The following is a 14,132-nucleotide window of genomic DNA, read 5'->3' as shown; positions in this document are numbered from 1 at the left end:
CATTTAGCTCTTAAAAATCTATGTGCTACCAGTGAGCAAAACCATCTTTATCTTGACACAGTTGTCTGCCATTTGATACCCTGAAGTTTTTAGCAAATTGAGATGAAGGATGGCAGAAGACTGGGCTCTAAAATACCCCTTAATTTGGTGTTTGGTCAATGTCCCGCAAAAGGTTATCAAACAGGTCAGACAATTTTCATGGACAAAGTATCTGCATAGTGATAAGCAGTGTGATGGAAATAGTGACAGAAAAAATTCATTCTCTTGTCACCCTGGATAAAGCTAGAGACATCCTTGTGTGGTTTTACTGTCATGGGATGAGATAAATTATGTATATGGCACAACACCATGCTGATTTTGGGGAGGGCATGGTGAAGGTGAAATGCATACCTTCTGCTCATGAATGTCAATCTAACTGAAGCCTTGGAAATATATTGCTGACAGACGGCTAAGAAGCAAAAAGGACAGAAGACAGGTTGTCTGGGTGCTTGCCATGAGAACTGAACTGAAACTTCACTGTTCAAAAAACAATCAGAGCTCCCAAAAACATTTTTTGGGTAAGAGAGGTGATTTTAAAAGCGTTCTTTCAAGGTTGAGACACGTCAAATTCTCTATGCATCAGAAAAAATGAAGAAACCATCACTACTCAGACACTGATGCCAAATCATCAAGCTAAAAATCAGTAATAAAAAATAAACTGTTTGGTGTGTTATTTCAGATTCAGTACTGAGATATTCCTTCTTTTTCTAGATTTTTCCAGTTCAAGGACTTGATAGTTCCCCAAAGCAGTCCAACGGTCTACTTCCTTTTTGCTTGATGGAGACTGATTGTATTTCACAGCATACTGGAAAATGACAAATACTTATGCAGTTGTTTAAAATGTAAATAGCAAATGATGATGACAGAAGACAAAGCAAACATCAGCAACTCTGCGAAGGATTGCTTCAGATTTATCTTCTGATATACAAATCCATATATGCACGCTTACATCTTTCCCTCAAAAATTAAGAGGTATGTTCTTCGATTTTATTTTAGTTACGACATTTTTTCACACACTAATAATTGTCATTTTATGGCATAGTGGTAAATCAGTCTGGCCTTTAAGGTTTCTTTGCTGAACAGAAAAACATTTAATCACAGAGATGCGAAAAGGTCACGTGAATTCTGGTGCTGATACCTGTTTCTGGCACACTCATGAACATGAGAGCAAACTGTATTACATTAGCTGGTAGGACAGGAAGATACTGCTGCTGGTTGCCTGTGATCAGCAGCTGGTACAGAAATGCACAAGTCAGTTCTAAATGCCTGTAGGTCAAATATGGTAGCCTGAGATTTTACTGGCCATATGGGAACCATATACAGAGCTTTATGATTTAATATTACATTCACTATACAACTTGAAAACAGACATCCAAGGAGTGAAGCTAAAAGGACCATTTATGATAGTCAGAAAGGGAACCGAAGACAAAAGACTTAGGACACCACAGGATGACAGCTCTAGAAAATCTGTAAAACTTTCAACACTAATAGATGCCACTGTCATCATTTCATACTATATTCTGCGCAATCAAACATGTAATTGTGGTATATATGATGCCAAATATCCCTTAAGAGCTTCATCTGACATGTGTCACTCATATGAAAGGATTTCATAAAGTCACTGCATTTTAAGCTGTACAAACAGAACCATGAATGCATTATCATTGGCAAAAGGTCAGGTTTTTCTTTTTCTTTTTTCCTTATTCTCTATGCTGTTTCTCAAAGAGCAGAACCACCACTTTACTCACATCAGGACATGTTCTGCATTAGGCATTACTAGTATAGAAAACATAATTGATGTCTTTTACCCTTTACTACAAATGAAAATATTTTATCCCTCACTTCAGAAACGCTCAGATGATCACATGGTGCAGCAAAGGTCTTCAGATGGCTGTAGTGGATTTACATGGCAAGGTTTTGGTAGCAGGGGGCCATAGGGGTGGCTTCTGTGAGAAGGATCTAGAAGCTGCCCCATGTTTGGTAAGGGCCCCACTGCTGACCAGAGCTGAGCCAATAAGTGATGTTGTTTGCGCGTCTATGAGAGCATATTTAAGTCAGGGAAAAAAAAACACTGCACCATACAGCAGCTGGGAGAGTGAGAGGAGTGAGGAACAGCCTTGCGGGCGCCAAGGTCAGTGAAGAAGGAGGGGGAGAGGTGCTCCAGGCGCCGGAGCAGAAGTCCCCTGCGGCCTGTGGTGAGGACCATGGTGAAGCAAGTTGTCCCCCTGCAGCCCATGGAGTACCACGGTGGAGCAGGGTTCCACCCTGCAGCCCGCGGAGGAGACCACGGTGGAGCAGGTGGACCTGCACTGACGGAGGCTGCGGCCTGTGGAAGACCCCTGCCGGAGCAGATTCCGGGCCGGACCTGTAGCCCGTGGAGAGGAGCCCACGCAGGAGCAGGTGACCTGGCAGGAGCTGCTGCCCGTGGGGGATCCAGGTTGGAGCAGTTCGCTCCTGAGGGATGGACCCCGTGGTACGGACCCATGTCTGGAGCAGTTCTTGAAGAGCTGCTGCCTGTGGGCAGCCCACGCCGGATCAGTTCGGCAAGGACTGCATCCCGTGGGAGGGACCCCACAGCACAGGGGACGAGAGTGACCGAGAAGGAGCGGCGGAGAAGAAGCGCTATAGACTGACCATAACCCCCATTCCCCTGTTCCCCTGCGCTGCTCGGGGGGAGGGAGTGGATGGGGGAGAAGGTGCTTTTGGTTTCTTTCCTTTGTTTCTCACTTCTCTAGCTTGTTAGTAATAGGTAATAAATCTTACTATCTCCCTACGCTGAGTCTGTTTTGCCCGTTATGATAATGACTGCGATCTCCCTGTCCTTATCTCAACCCTTGAGCCCTTTCCATCGTATTTTCTCCCCGTTCCTCTTTGAGGAGGGGGAGTGAGAGAGTGGTTGTGGTGGAGCTCAGCCGCCCACCCGAGTAAAACCACCACAATGGCTCTGTGGTCCTTCAAACACAACAGCTGTTCTAAATCACCTTTTCAAAACACCACATCAGTGTTCAATTCTGTAATACAATGCACAAAACAAGACCTATCTAGAGTTAAAAAAAAAAAAAAATCCAACATTCACTGAACAACAAAATTATTGTAGCTCATGGTAGAAGGTGTTGGTTCATGTTACAGAGTGATCTGTCCACAAGACAGCACTCAGAAAAAAAATCAAGCAGGAAAACTGAAGCTCTAAAGATAACAACATTCTTTTAATTGTGTTACTGAAGACAGTGAATTTTCCAGTGTAGAAAAAAAATGAATTCTGATCAATGGGAGAAATCTGTTTCTTCCATTGTAAGAACATTATGTTCCTTTCCATTATAGAGGGGGAAAAAAGAAAAAAGAGAGAAACGAAAAAAGCAGCTTGGAAGCCAAAGCCTTCCAAGTGGACCTCCAAGATTTAAATCATTTTGCACTGCCTGAACTCTGTGCTCTTCCATGACAGTGCTTTACAAGAATGAAAGAATTTCAGGTTTTTTGTTCTCCATTGGTTGGAAATAACATATGAGAAACATTCAGATCCTCAAGCAAAAGTTTGCATCTTTACTCATGTAAGATCATGGAAATTAAAGCAAGAAAAGGGTAGTGGGTTGCTTATTTGTTTGGAGCATGCTTTTTAAGGAGGCAGTATCTGTCATCAGCCCGAGGAAGGAATAAGGGAACATGCTGTTTAAGAAAAAGGCAGTACCTGTCATCAGCATGAGGAAGGAATAATGATACCAGCTAACTTTTTATTCATGTGAGCTGTATTTCTTTTGAACTAAGGTTTTGTAACACTTCTTCATTTTTGACTCAAGCAATTTATCAAAACTCAGGATCCTGACAGTTATTTTGATTAGGAAGAGGATATCACCACGTTGCCAGGTAGTTTTCTGATGAAATCATGTTTACTTATATAGGATGTATGAAGTTCTATTACCATGAACACAGGATCAAACAGTAAAACCTGTCATTACTCTCAGCGTGAAGCCTTGTCCAGCCCCAAATCAGACAAAGCAGACTTTCTTCAGTGGCACAAACCCAAAATCCCTCTAGTTTTTGCTCCTCAGTATGCTCCAGTTCTGTGCTGTACCTTGCTACTTCTCCCACATGTTATTTTGGTATAACCCCTTCATCTTAACCTTGCTGACATTAAAACAAAAGCCCCGTTTGATTGCATGACTAAAGACTTGCACATCCCTCCCTCTTGGATGAAGTCCGCTTGGAGATTTCTGCCATTCCCTCTACAAAGCGGCTCGCATGCTAGAGTTGCTCACTCTGGTTTTAACAACGTTTGTCCCAGCTCACAAGTTAAAAACTGTGATGGGTATTATATGGAATCAAACAGTTCAAATCCTCACCCTGAGCATGTTTCAGTGTTCTAGCTGGAACAGCCATCCCCCAGGTAAGAGACCGCAAGTGAACAAGGTTTCAGACAGAATACAGGAAAAGCTAACAGAGCACCACAGAAGTAACAGTTCTGGAAAGGAAGACACAAACATAGACTTAACAAAACCATATAGGAAGTTCAGTCTGTCTTAACAGATTTTGATTGTATTCAAAAGGTTAAAAAAAAGACAGACTTTTACTGAGGGGGTAGAGGGACAGAATAGTCATGGAGAGAAAGAATAGTCATAGAAAAGTCATGTCACATCGGCGGTACTCAAGGCACCCTGCTTTCTGGTCTGGTGTACTAACAGAGGTGTTGGGTATCTCTCAACTCCCATCTCTACAAAACTTCTGGCCAGCCTTCTCCTGAACACCTCCAGAGAAGAGAAAAATCAGGACTCCTTCCGAAAGATGCTCCCTTTTTACATTACCAGTTAGAAAGCTTTTCCTAACCTTCAACCTGATTTTTTCTTCAACATTAAACGTTGCTTTGCTGTTCTGTCCCAAGTATAAAGGAAGAACAATGAGTTGCAATCCTCTGCACTAAAGATGTTGCAAATTGGGCTACCATTATCCGGTCCATTTTCTTTCCTTTATATTAAGCATAACCACTTCTTCCAAACGTACTTATATTCTATGTTTTGTAAACGCTTGTCACTTTTCCCAAGTTCCCTCCAATTTGCACACCACCTTATTACACAATGAAATATGTGGTTTTGCAAGAACACTACATTGCTGACCTATATTCATCTGCTATCCACACCAAGATCTTTTCCTGATGTTCACGCTGCCTGGGCAGTTATTATTCTCCCTTTTTCACTCGAGCTTGTCCCTCATCCCTCCTAGGTACAGGGCGCTTTGAAAAGCTGATCTTGTTAATTTAGGACTCTCTTTCAAATTAAGAAGGCCCTTTTAAATTCCAATTTTGTCTTCTATTGTCCTTACAGTATAACAGCTTGATGTCCTCTGTGCATTTGACCAATTTAACCTCTATTTCATTACCCAAGTCCTCAATGAAAATGCAGAATAGAAATGGGGTGGTTTGGCCCCACTTTAAACACCCTCTCAGTCTGGCACTAAACTACAACTACTTTTGAGTGGCTTTTAATCCTTTGTGTGCAGTGTTTTCATGCTGGATATATTTCCTTGTGTTGTATATATAGATAGGAGAAAAATGTCAAAAGCTTAACAGAAGTCAAATTATATATCCCCCTGTGTACTATTACCCCTTCCGAGAAAGAAATCAAGTTAGTTTGACATAATTTGTTCTTCACAAATCCATAGGGTGGTGGTTTTATATTTTTAATCACTTCATCATCTTCAGCAGCTGATAAATTGACTGCTTAATGATTTGTCCCAGAACCTTTCCTAGGGCTGAAAAGCAGGCTGACTGCTCCACAGTTTCTCCAGATCAGTCCATTTTTTCCCTTTATTTTTTCTCCACTTTAAAATTTTAAGTGATAACTTTGTGAAACTTGACCTCTTAATAAAATCTATTCTACAAAAAGATAAACAAGACTAACATCCCAGAAAGTGATCTGCATATAAAGAAAAGTACTATTTATCTGAACTATCCCCGGAGTTTCACAAAGGACCATGGTTCATCCAGTGAATTTGCCAAAAAAAAAAAAAAAAAAAAAGGAACAACTGGGACTGCTTATTTTAGTAATATGAATCAGAAGGGACATGCTGGAAGGATACAAATGAGTGCACAGCATAAAGAAGTTAAACCAACTGCTCCAGTTAATTCTCCTGTGATGCAGAACAAGCAAGTAAGCAATAAAACCAAAAAGCACACTTTTTAAGGATAAAAAACAAGCCACACACATTCTCCTCAACTTAAAAGAGCAGCGTGTGGACTCTTGTAAAGCCTTGCCAACTGTCAATAGTGATGGGAAACACCTAGCAGAAAAGATTAGACATTGCTGTAGGTAAGAGCCAGAAGCAAACACTAGCCCCTCTGCAGCAGATCAGCACAACACCAGTTTGTCTTCTTGAAACCAAACCAAGAGCATGGCCACAAGAAACTGCAAATAACTCCAGGGTCTCAGCACTGCTCCTGCTGCCCCAAAGTGCTTGCTGTGACCATCACTGGCTCACTCTCCCAGAACATTCCTATACTCAGGCTTGCCAGCTACCTGTGATTCCTGGCTACATGCATCTCTCCCTCTTCCCCTGCTGCACAACAGTTTTGTTTTATGGTGTTTTATTTTTAACCATTTTGCAGCTGTATAACACCTGACCAGCCTTGACCACACTGGAGTAAATATTTCCTCCAGGACCAGTAAGTCAGTTACATGACCAGCAGACCACTCTGTTTAAAAGCTGCCAGATCTTACCTTTTCCTTTCCTTCCTCACGGCTTCCCTGTCTGGGCTGTTATTCACATTTTCATGCGTTCACTTCCACAACCTACTTGGCCTTTTTTTGCTCCTACAAAATTAATCTCTTAACTGACAAACTGTGGTGAAGGACCTATTTAGCCTGGGACTGCACATCCATCAACATTACTGCTCACTCCTTTTTCTCCATAGCAGCCCACTTTTTTTTTTAGTTTGATTAAACCTGAAAAAAACTTTGTTTGTTTTTTTTTTTTTCAAAATATAGTTGCAAAGTTGGCCCAACTTTTATTTATATTCTCATTGTACCCCTATTCTCTGAGAAGACAGAGCACAAGCTGTTAAGAGAGCAGCACAGTCCCTGCAGCTGGGACCAAAATTCAGACACTTTTCCACACACAGTCTCTACACTCCTTTTTCCATGCTCAGCAGTTGGATTTCTTTCCTTCTCCTTCAGGAGACAAAAACACGGTTATGTACATGACAAACAGGCGCCCAAGCTAGTGTGTGCTGTTTACACACTGCTTTCTGCCCTGGTTCCAATGCTCAGCCCAGTCAAGCTCTGCCAGTCAAGCAGTTGCAGTCCTGGGACCGCAATTCACCGCTACAGCTCAATGCGTGGGGATGGCCACGTTCTGAGGTGTCCCAGCTTCTGCCTGCTGATGGTCACACCATCCCTGTGTGCCCCACTGCAGCTGGGCAAGGAATTCTATCTCACCAGGACAAAGCAAACTACAACATTTAACCATTAATTTGCATTAAGCATTTAAGCATTAATTTAAATATTAAAAATAGTAAAGGAGAATTTTTAAAAAGGCCTGGAAAATTAAGAGAAAAAAAAGGGGAGAAAAAATGAGCAGAAGTTAAATTTGCATAGCTAGCACTTTATAATGAGCCTTTTAGCAGAAAAAAATGCATCAAAGGCAAAGACTCATTGCTAAGACTCTATATTGCTGGGACCTTCGTGGGGTGAATGTGAGAGGCAATTTGGGCTCTGGCTGGAGCTAAACGTGCCCATCAGCAATCAGTGATTCAGATCACTTTGTCTGATCATCAGCCGTGGGCATCTGTTGAATAGGAACACTGCAGTTTGTTTGTTGTGTTGTTTTCTGTACACTGACCTAACGTCTATGTATTGTAACCAGTTAATATATTTAGAGATTTGCAGAATAATGAGATTTAATCTTTTTTGTGCCCCAGTTCTAGCTAGAAAGGCATGTGTGTAGGAACAACTGGCTTTTTTCAAAAAATACCAAGGATTGTGTTTTCAAGGTTTAAGTGCAGATTTTTTTTATTCAAAACGGATTTATTTTGCTAGAGGAAAGGGGATTTCTCTGCCTGGCTTCCATAGAGTGCATACCCTTGAAAGATTAATGTTTGCCTGAGGAATTTTTACCTTCCTCAGCTGAAGGCTTTGCTGTCACACCGCTATTTCTGAATTTCACTCACCACAGTAACAGGAGGGCTCACACCAGCCCTCTTCTCCCTGTTCCCCAGCCCACCCAAACATAGGCTCTTCGAGTGGCCAAAGAGGTGGCTGGGGTGTTCCCCTCACTCCCAGGGACTCTAACAAGACCAATTCCTTCAATTTCCCAGCGCAAGAAAGAAGTTTTACAGGGACTGACACTGAAAAGCAGGGCCTTCTCTGACAGCCAAGGCGCATCAGGGATCAGGCCCCAGGGGAGAAGCCGTCCAAGTCCTGCAGCTGGGCAGGTGGGCAGCCTCAGGCAGCTCCCAAAGATGCTCAAGTCAAGGCTGCTTGTTTCCTTTACAACCCTAATTACTCAAACCTATTCAAACCAGACAAAATGAAGGGTTTCAGAATGGAAAGAAATCCCTCATGATGATCAATACCTGCTTAAAATGCTTAGTTATCTCGCAAACACCTTTAGTGCCACATCTGCTGTCAACTTCCCTCCATTTTAACCCTGCCTTAGTCTGCAGATCTTAGTTTTAACACTGAAGTTTTCCGGTTGACAGCTGCAGGGCTGCCCCCGCTGTCAGCACACAAATGGCCCAAACCCAGAGGCATGGGGAGGGAATGGATGGCTCACACTACCAATGCATGGTGCAGCACATGCCGCCAAACTCCCAGCAGCTGCACAGGGACCTGATCTCCATCGAAATTGTGCTCAGCCAACGCTGAGCAACACAACCTGTCTGGGAGCAATAAGTGCACTACAGCCCTGCAATACTCCCTGGTATTATTATGGGTCCCCTATGAAACTCGCCTGGCGTCAGAGTTCCTCTGTTTTCAACAGAGTATAGATTATACAGTGAGGACTGCTTCTCCAAGAAGCTGACAAGCTAGTGACTACAATGGTAAGTTATACTACTCAGATAACGCTGTTCCTAAATTTATTAAATTTATTAAATTTATTTAAACTAATTAAGAGGGTCATTTACTTTGGGAAAGTAAAAATCAAAAACCAGAAACACTTACCACAGAAAAATTACTTATGCTGAGTGATAAACACCTGACTTCTATTTAGGGTTTGTGCAAAAGTAGAAAGGTTTTTTTTTTTGGTGGGCAAGTGGAGAGATCATCCTACTGAGACAGCAGTAATTAGCAAGTTCCTAGAAATAATCCAACACAAGTATCATCTCTCACACAGTGATGTAAGGGATTTTATGAACCACCTCTTTTGGATGAAGAAACTGAGGCGCCTGAGCTAAGCAACCTGCCCAAAGTCACACAGAGATTGCATCCTGGTGCTGAATACCCCAGCAGCAGATTTACTCTGAAGTTTACTGCATCTTTTCCACATTTTGTTCTTCTTCAATGTAGTGGTTAGTTAGCAAAAAGATATTTACTGCTCATTGGAAGGATATGCGATTACTCAGCATCTTGCATCATGGCATGTTTTTACTGTTTATTTCAGCTGTGCAAGTTGCAAAAGCCATTGCTTTAGCAAGTCAATAAAAAAGCTCCCATCATTCACAGGTTCAGCCCCCATGTTTGTCAAATCTGTTAGAAGAAAGATTCTGTCATTTATAGCACTATAGCACTTTTCATTTTGTGTAGCCCTAAACACCAGCAGCTGGATTGAGATTGCCTTCTCAGAGTTCACAAGGGACTTTTAGTGATGTCAGATCTAAGCAAGACTCAAAAACTATTTCTCAAAGCAAGATTTATTGGAGGGCTAGCATCTGGTGACAAATGTTGAAGGAATAACAAAATCCTTTGTGTTGTGGGGTTTCTTGACCTGTTTACTAATGTTCATCTTCCTTCACAACTCGAAAGCACAGCTTTGATGCATCATTTTGATGTGCATCATTGATGCAGTTTTGATGCATCATTATGGAAACAAACAAAGCAGCGCTGTTGCTTTTGCTTGTCCACATGAGAAAAAATCAGCTCATGAAAAAATTAGCAAGGAAGTTGCCAGTAACTGCACTGAACTGCTTTCCCTATTCAATCTTAACAGAAAATCTCTACCAGCTTCACAGCACAAAAGGAAGTGACGTGTCTTCTGGTAGCTGGCATACCTTGCACATACACCGTCTTGCAGTTAAACGCTCTGACTTATATGATGACATGGACAGTGACTACACAGAGTTCATAACTACTGGGATTTCAGTGCAACTTTAAAAGCAGAGCGAGGGAACCTGCCCGGCCAAGTGTGCTCAAGTTTACTGTCGTTCGCAACAGCAGCTTTTACCTAACATGTTCCAGCTCCACTGTGCTGGGGAAAAACAAAAAAAAAGAAAAAAACCTGCTAGACTTTCTGGCTGTCTTTATTCAGGCAAAATTCCTAATGTGCTTTGTTGCGGACAACGTATTTTAGTCCAAACGGTGGTTAAAATTTACTCCCTTGCTTCTACGCACTAGTCTCCCCTTATCCACAGATATTTGAACCTGGTTTTCAATGTGTGAGGACCTCAGTCTACTGTGACACCCGCACTGAGGTGGCAGAGAACTGCATGGGAGCAGTCTTCTGGTTAGCCTGCGCTCCTCCCAACAGGATTGCTTGCTACCTTGTCATCTGGGCCACGGCTGGAATGGTGATTTACACTCTCCTAGACTCCAACGATTCAATTTCGAAGACAAAGCTAAATCACATCTTCTCAAATCAGCTAATAAAAACACTCTGTTGTACTTCACCACTCTTCAAGTTCCTCTTGTTCTGTGAATACCTTACTGGGAATAATTCATCAAAATAATACCCTAGATTCAATCACAACTAATCCCTTTGTATAACACAGGCACGCAGTGAAAGCTTCCATTATCTCTGTGTTCTTACATTGGTATCAGACAGAATTGTTTTGCCATAGCACTTCAGCTCTGACTAGCTCACTGCTAACTCTGAGTGTTAATTGGTTGCAATATTGCTGCTTTCTAGGTTTCCAATTTGTACTGGAAACAAACTTGTGTTTGTATTGGCACGTTAGGCATGCCATTTCTCTAACAATCACCTTCACAATACAGCCAAACTTCACACTGCTACAGAAGCAAGTATCACAATATTATAAAAAAAAAAAAAACACAGACGTGTTTAGAATCCCCATCCTTTGTTCATGGCTGTCAACCATACTCTTAAGTTTATATCAACATCTCCCAGATGAATTTATTGCCTGGCACCTTCTTGGAAGGAGCTATTTTGAAGTAAAATACACGTAATACTTAGGGAAATAAAACCTATATTGCAAGCAGAACCTGAAGCAAGAGAATACTGTTCCCAATAAGGATCCAAAAAGAACAAGCACACATCAATAGAAACCTGCACAACCTGATTTTTAAAAGCTTGCTACAGGTGATTTTCAGACAATCTGTTCTTCAAAGACTTACAAATATACCTTATTTATACCCTGAAATTAATCCTCGTGTCTTCAAAGGATGATACTGTGGCACCAGACCCCATTCCTGGGCCAGTATTTCACATATGGTTTGCAGAGGGTCTCACTGCAAAGCTAAGCACTAGTACAAGTTTTTGCAACACCAACTCCTCATACTGAAGAATCAAACATGCAGCTTGGGGCAGCAGCATTATACACTTGGGTCACTGAGTGTGCTTATTGAAAATCCAGTATATCAGGTCCCCAGTCATGATCTTTGTGAGAAATAGGCAGATCTGAAATCAGAAAGACGACTAAAATCTGGTTGCTTAATTATACAGTGGTATAAGCAAGTCTTCTTCAACACAATTAAAAAGCCCTAAAAATAAAGGGGTTTAATTAGCTGCAGTAATTATTGAGCAATTCATTTTGAGCTAGCAAATAAGTTTTAAAAATCCTCATTTGCTACTATCAGGAAATTTGTCAACACAAGGAAATAAATTCATCAAAAAAATTATTCCACATGAATCATCTGGGTAGCACTGGTAAACATATAACCTCTTCCCAATTTTATTAGCTGCTGCCCCGCTCTCACACACAAAATGCCAGTGATTGCATGTGCAATAAATATTAATGGTTCATAAATTAAATAGCATTATTCTTCCTGACATAACACTGTTTTGCAAGGCCCCATGGAAAAAGTACAGCCAGTTTGCTGAGCTCTCTCTAACAGAAGAAAAATACGCCTTTGTTTTTGCTTTTAAATGCATTTGTCAGGATTTATAGGGTAGATCCAGAAGGCAATTAAGGCGACATTTTACAGAAAGCTACCATATGCCCTCAAATAACAATAGAAAGAAAGTGTGATCTGGGAAGACAATTTAATTTATAGAATTACATTTACAAAATGTAGATACTTTCAGTCTGAACAACTTGCATGGAAAGAGCTTGTGCACACAGCTAACCCAGAATCTTCACAGGAAGCAAGCTGCATTATTCACAGCATCACAAAATGGTTGGGGTCAGAAGGGACCTCTGGAGATCATCTGGTCCAACCCCCCGCCAAGCAGGGTCACCTAGTGCACATCGCACAGGATGGCATCCAGGCAGGTTTTGAATATCTGCAGAAAAGGAGACTCCACAGCCTCTGGATAACCTGTTCCAATGCTCCGTCACCCTCACAATAAAGAAAAGTTCGCTCATATTCAGCCAGAACCTCCTGTGCTTCAGTTTGTGCCCCTTGCCTCTCGTCCTGTTGCTGGGCACCACTGAAAAGAGACCGGCTCCATCCCCTCGACACCCTCCCTTCAGATATTTGTATACATTGGTAAGATTTCCTCTCAGCCTTCTCTTCTTCATGCTAACCAGGCCCAGCTCTCTCAGCCTCTCCTCGTATAAGAGAGGCTCCAGTCCTGTCATCAACTCTGTAGCCCTCTGCTGGACTCGCTCGAGGAGCTCCATGTCCCTCTTGCACTGTGGAGCCCAGAGCTGGACACAGCACTCTGGGTGAGGCCTCGCCAGAGCTGAGTTTCATATTACAGTATCCTACTGCTACCAGGGCTTCATTTTCATGTCACAATAGCTCTGTCCCTTCACATATCACCTCCCAGAAGACAGCAGCACTGGGGCATGCACACAAGCTCAAACAAGGCAGTGGACTCGGGTCGCTGCTGTCACCCCTCACACAGGCATTACTGCCACGGGGAATTCCAAGGCTAGCCTAGGAAGAACCCATCAGAGCTGTCCTCCTGGTCTTACCCCCCTGACAAGCAACATAAGGTCAGGTGAAACAGGAGGGTGAGAGATTGGCACCGTCCTCAGGGCAGAAAAAGGATTTAACAGCTTCTTAGTTTCATAGGGTTGGCCTAGAAGGGTCCTACCAAATGAAGAATTATAGCATATAGGAGGGAAGAAAGCAAGCCAGTGGAGAAATGTAAAGAGTGATAAAGTGCTTAAATTAACAAGGCCAGAAATTAATCTCAGTGGCAGTCTTGTAAACAGATATAAATGGAGCTTAAGTGTTCTCCTTGGTAACTGTAAGCATGAGCTGATGAAACCTGAGTAAGAATTTCAGTTGTACAGATACAAAGATGGTGCACAGAATGAAACACCACAATACAGACATCCTGGGTGCACGATGAAAAAAACAATAGGCACACTAAAACAAAGCATAGTGCAGCTTGGGCCACTGCAAGGATGGTGGTCTTCTCTAAGTGCCTCGGAAAAAAAAAAAAAAAAAAAAGAATAATTGACCTTTAGTGAGGAAAGGGCAAGAGACTGTGTTTTGTTAACCAAGTCTCCACAAAGCGTTGTCCAAGATGGTGCAACCTTAGCTTGTATTTGTTGACTATGCATAGATCCCCTGAATCTGAGTCCAGAGATGAGACTTCTAGAGACAGGACATTACAGGAAAAAAGGTAAATGTAGTTAGATCTCCAGCAAAGGTCTGTCACTGGTTAAAGTGCTTCAGTTCATCAGTGAGAATTAGCTGGAGAGTATCAACAATAAGACACCAAAAAGCAGTTCATTAAACTTCAGGGTGAAAGAAGAGGGGCTGGAGAGAGGAAATGGATTGGAGGATGGCTGGTTTTATTTTAAGATGAAGGAGATTATG

The 14,132-nt window shown here is 42.1% G+C and overlaps 1 long non-coding RNA gene and 1 other non-coding gene across 44 annotated transcripts in view; one reads left to right on the top strand and one right to left on the bottom strand.

Annotated features, from left to right (window-relative positions):
* LOC308197296 overlaps positions 1 to 14,132 on the bottom strand; it is a 722,739-nt gene that overhangs the window by 677,760 nt on the left and 30,847 nt on the right. The window lies entirely within an intron of this gene.
* Positions 119 to 10,846, top strand: LOC308197310. Its single transcript, XR_013952795.1, has 2 exons — positions 119 to 2,439; positions 10,171 to 10,846. It is a non-coding gene; the product is annotated as an uncharacterized lncRNA (long non-coding RNA).

This window comes from Anser brachyrhynchus (genome assembly GCF_964034855.1).
Source record: "Anser brachyrhynchus genome assembly, chromosome: 6".
NCBI classification, from domain to species: Eukaryota; Metazoa; Chordata; class Aves; order Anseriformes; family Anatidae; genus Anser; species Anser brachyrhynchus.
This window is presented reverse-complemented; position numbering and strand designations above follow the sequence as displayed.